Genomic DNA, 6,000 nt, shown 5'->3' with positions numbered 1-6,000 from the left:
AAAATGAACTTTTAAAAGTGCTTTACAAAAGTACAATTTAAAAATTTAACTGTTTAAGATTGCTATTAAAATGAGTTTGAAAAGATAAAATATCTATTATAGACATTATTTGTAAATTAAAAATATAGTATTCAAATTATATTTACGCTTATATATGAGTCATATCAATTTAAACTATAATAAAAATATATAAATATATAAATAAAAATATAATTATAATAAAATATATTTTTATATAACTCATGCATTGATTAAGTGGAGCGCTAGCATTGGTAAGGGTAACATTATAATTTGCTTTCAAATTCAAAGTTAAAAATGAAAAACGTTATAAATCCTAGCTTTTGCAGTTGGTTTGAAACTATTATTTCTACCGTAATCTTTTTTTTAGTTTTTTTATTTGTTTGACATTGATTATGCGGTCAAAACAAAGTTCTTTTTTCTTTTTAAAAGTATTTTTAGAAAGCATTGCCAAACGGACCCTAAATGTGTCTTTTTTTTTAAATTATCTCATTTCAAATGTCTTATTAAAAATGTTAAAATAACAACACTATATTTTTTTACCCTTATATGTCATACTCTTTTACATCTATCAAAATAAATATGTTAAATATATCAATTACATTTTAGAAATAATTTTATAATTTTATAATTTAATATATCTCCTAAAATTATATGTGAAGCCAATATCAAACATAAATTATGGGAGGGAGAGAATTCAATATGTTACTATGATAGGCTGAATTTCTCAAATAATGCACCTGGAAAAAAATTTGTTCGAATAGGGCGCTCTCGAAATTATTTCGTGAAATAGAGTAAATGCTACAGTAAATCCGAAGACGCATTGGAGCCCAAGCGACTTACTGGGGGAGACGTATGGAGTGCATTGCGTCTCCCATATTTTTTCACTGTACAAAGGGTAAATTACACAATTAATCATTCATATTTTTATGTTAGTCGTGTAAATATATATATAAACTTTATATCTACTAAATATTCAATTTAAATTGGTATTACGAATATATTTGACATTAATTTAATTATAAAACTATTTTTATTTAAAATACATGAGATATTATCATAATGATTCTATTTTGGACAAGAATTTCAATTAGAAATTATGTAAGCACGATGTTGGTTTCTTTAGTACACAAATTAAATGCTTGGACTCCAAAAAAAATTACCTTTTGTATATTTATGAAAAAGTGAAAAAATTACCCTTTAGTACACAAGTTGAGCGATTAAATTGAAAAAATTAAAAGTACAATGAATGAATTTGGAGAGAGAGTAAAGTTGAATGATTAATAGTGTATTTTACCCTTTAAAAATATGGGAGACGAATGGAGTGCAATGCGTCTACCATAATTTTTTAGGCTAAATTGCATAATTAATCATTCAACTTTACTCTCTCTCCAAATTCACTCAATGTACTTTTAATTTTTTTAATTTAATCACTCGACTTTTGTTTTACTCCTATTTTGATCACTCATCGACCATTGTTCAAGTTGTTATATGGAAGCCAATTTGATCCATCAGCTCTAGCATTGAATTTGTGTACTAAAGAAACCAACATCGTGCTTACATAATTTTTAATTGAAATTGTTGTCCAAAACAGTGCAGTTGTATTTAATTAATTTGGAGAGAGAATAAAGTTAATGATTAATTGTGTGATTTATCCTTCATACATTTACATAAGAATGAAATTGGTGAAAAAATATGAGAGACGCATTGCACTCCATGTGTCTCCCCCAAATTTATGTATAAGTCGTTTGGACTCCAATGCGTCTTCAAATTTACTGTAGCATTCACTATATTTCACGAAATAATTTCGAGAGTACCCTATTCGAACAAATTTGTTTTCCAGCTGCATTATTTGAGAAATTCAACCATGATAAATGTATACAGATGTCAGCATGCTGCAAGTGTATTCAACCACTGCAATGCTCATTAATTAGAAGGCATGGAATATAATTTTTGTTTTTGTTAGGCTTTCTGCGTTTTATTTCATATGTCGGTAGAGAAATTAATAAAAATGCAAATTAAAGAACAAAAATGTTGTTCAACAGAGAGAGAGACATATTACCAAGCAGGTGAGAATGGGAAAGTGAAGGGTGAAGGAACGCGAGAAAAGATGGGTATGTCGGCCATCTATACTCAAAATTTCTTTTGTCTTTTCAATCAATAAAATACAAAAACAAAACAAAATTTTCGGCTGTACAGTCAGTTTTTTTAATTCAAATATCACATAATAAATTATAACATATCAAAATAACATATTTTTAAAAAAGACTCGTTTGAGAAAATACGACTTGTGGACGTGGCAAGGAGACGCGTCCTGGAAAGAGCGTCTTGCACTTAGGTGGCAGGCCAACTGAGAAGCGCGTTCAATGGAACGAGCATTCTCCTAATTTTTTAAAGCATAGTTAAAAAATACACTTTAAAATATTTTAAAATAAAACAATAAAGCCCATTAATATAATTTGATATATATTAGTTTTATTAGTTAAAAAGCATAATAATAATAGTTTATATAGACATAATTGAGTGTTTAGGCTAACAATATATGATAAAAGTTAAAAAAGAGTTCTACTTTTTCTCGTTGAAACTTTAATTTTTATTTTTAATTAATCTATTAAATTTTATTATTGAAATATAAGAATTAAATAAAATTAAATATTTTGATATTTTATAATATTAAACAATTAATCTTGTAAATTATGAAGTAAATTTTATTAAATTTTTTTTTATAAATATTCAAGTATTATAATCTTTTATAGTCAATAGTAAGTTATCACAATATAATTATTTACTTTTTTATGTTCTTAGATATTAAGAATATTATTTCAAAAATAAAATAAAATGGTCTAATGAATTTAAATTTTAATAAATTTATTTTTATTAAAAGTTAATTTTCTTTATATTCGTTTGTGTGAATATAACGATTCATATATTTAGATGGATACAACTTAAGTTATAGATATAATTTTTTTAATCTCAAACTGAATTTGATGATGTTTTGTAAAAATTGTCGACACTCGTTTTCGTCCGGACCCGTCTTTTTATTATTATTATTATTATTATTAAATATTTTTTTTTTATTTTTGCAGGTCATTACAACAAACCCGAAATTGTGCCCAAATTACAAACAGGCCCGATCAGGTCCAACGGCCCAAATCTGGCATGAATTACAAGGTTTACAAAAAAAACCCAAACTCGACCCGATTACAACCCGAACCGGACCCGACTGCATCACCCACGTGAAGACAGTGTACCATCACTGTGCCTGCCATTCCACGTCTGTCATTACTGTGCCACCCATTGCAACACTCCACCACTACAACACTCAGCATTTCCAATCAATAATCAATTTATATATGTAATTTGATGTAAAAGAGCAGGGGGATTGGAGGGGGTTTTCGATTTTGGGAGCAGGGGAAAAATAAAAAACTAATATGTAAAAAATGGTTCAAAAAAAGGGGATTACCATTTATAAACGGGGATTACCCCTAGTTTCTCTGTCGGCCCCGATTGGGTTCGTCTCTCCCATTCTCCTCTTTGTAATTTTTTTCATTCAAAATAGAGACAAAGAAACATTCATGAAATCTTTGAATCTGTTTTTCCTATATTTATATATTTCAAAATTGCATCAATGGTAGCAAAAAAATAGAACGCAAAGCAAATGAAGCAAAAAAAAAAAGAGAACGGTTTCATACCCATTCGGTCAGTGAGAGAAGATAGCGATTGGGACTTCGATTGAGTATCTGAACGGTGAATATGTGGAGGAGCAGATGGTGAGCAACATACTTTGGAATAAAGTCGATCGAACGGTGGAAGGCGGTGGATCGGAGAGAGGAAACTCGAACGATTTCGGCTAGATTCGTGGAGCTTGAGGCCAATTCTCACGAAATTGACCCAAATCATGGTTGGAGAAGCCAAGGCGAACCTCTCGATGTAATTTGGTGGCTAATGGCCACCGGTGGTGATGCGGCAGGGCGACGGCTGCATGCGACGGAAGAGACGGTGGTCGACGAAGGTAACCCACCGATAACCCACCAGTTTTCTAGATAGAGGGGAGACCCTTTCTCTTTAAAATATTTTAAAAAGAAAAAATGTGATATTTATAGAAAACATTAGGGGGAAATTGCACTTAGGTCTCCTTAAGTTAGGCGTGTTTTTACAAAATGGTCACCTACAGTGACCTTTTTTTGCGATTTACCCATTTCTAATTCATGTTATATATTTTTGGCTTAATTTCTATTTGGTCCCTCTAATTTTATGCGTGTTTTGCATTTTGGTCATGTATAGTGACTATTTAATTTTTTAAAAAATATTTAAGGAATGATTTAGTGATTTTTCGTTTTTATTTCATAGAACTAACTTTTTGGTTTATTTCTTATTGGTCCTTCTAGTTTACACATGTTTTATATTTTGGTCACTAGTCCACTGTTTATTTTATTTTTTTGATTTGGTGCTCTAATTTGTGCTTATTTTAATTTAGTCACCTTTATTATTTTAGCGTATTCAAATTTTGACACTAACTTTTATTTTTATTCATTTTAGCCACTATTATTATTCTATTTATTATTTTATTATGATTTGGATATGAAATATTCAATTTATGCATTTTAGTCACTGATGGTTTATGATTTGGCTATTAATTTTTGTATTATTTTATTTTAATCAATTTATGCTTATTATTTTACCTTTATGATTATTTTAATTCGAATATCTTACTTTAAATATTTACATTTTGTCCTGAATGATTATAATTTGGTTTATTTATGATTGTAATGCTCAGATTGTAAAATATTCGCAATGGTTGCCTTTATTTCATGTTGTTTGTATATTTTAATCCCTAAAATCACTATCTTTATTATTTTGATCCACCGTTCATATATTTGTTAATTTCTCACTAGTTGTAATATTTTCAAATATTATTTAACTCGAGAAATTTATAAAAACGAGCCTTAACTAACAAGGAATGTGTTTCCAAGAATTGCTCGAACAAAATAATATATTTTATTTTTGAATAAATTTTTGATTTAATATATTTAATATATGTATTTTATAAAAAAAACTTGGGCAATATTATTTTGTATGGGGAATTCATGGAAGTGCCCCTTAACTGACAAGGATGGTGTTTTTTAGAATTGTTTGTACAAAATAATACCCCTGATATTTTTCTAAAAGGGGATCATAATTTAAATGTGTATTCGAATTTGCCAATTTCAATATTTAGATGACGTATAATCGTTTAGGTACCGATTTCGGGCGTTGTGGGGGTGCTAATCATTCCCCACACGTAATCGACTCCCAAACCCTTTTTCAAAATGAATTTCTGGTTAAATGCAGATCATTTTTTTATCTTTTAAAATTATTTTTCTTAAAATTATTTTAAAATTTTTAGGTATTTGACCTACATAACCCAAAGGTTGATGACGACTCCAAAAATATTTATTTATTTTATTTTGAAACCCAACCTTTTCCCAAGATTAAGTTGGATCGTTCCCCGTCATAGCCCTAAAAAGGTTAAGGACCATTCCGACAGCTTGGCAACTCCACTGGGAAAATTAGAGAGTGAGGCCGTAATCAGTTATACGTCATCTTTTTGTTGAAAATTGTAAAGTTGAATGATATTTAAATTTTGATCATCATGTTTTGTTTGTATCGCATCATACATCTTTTATTTATTAGTTGTACTAATGTTTGATTTACTTGTTTCAGATTTCTGACCTTTTTTTTTAGTTTGTTTGTTTTTGGATCGAGGCAAAGGATTATGAGTTTCCCCTCGCACACACTATAACCATTTGAATATTTAGAGCCTTCTAATTGCGCTTTATCTCGTTAGGTAGGGGTGAACGTTATGCTTACGTGAGAAAATTTATTTTTCTTCGCATAGGCTTTAGCAAGTAACCTATGGGGTACATATGTCTCATGTTTACGAGCGAAATATTGAGTTTTCTCGTATGGACATGGGTAAGGATCGAGGGTCTGGTTGGCCCA

This window comes from Hibiscus syriacus, unplaced genomic scaffold (genome assembly GCF_006381635.1).
Source record: "Hibiscus syriacus cultivar Baekdansim isolate YM2019G1 unplaced genomic scaffold, ASM638163v2 tig00111463_pilon, whole genome shotgun sequence".
In the NCBI taxonomy this organism is placed as follows: domain Eukaryota; kingdom Viridiplantae; phylum Streptophyta; class Magnoliopsida; order Malvales; family Malvaceae; genus Hibiscus; species Hibiscus syriacus.
The sequence above is the reverse complement of the archived record's forward strand: the minus strand, read 5'-3'. Positions refer to the sequence as shown.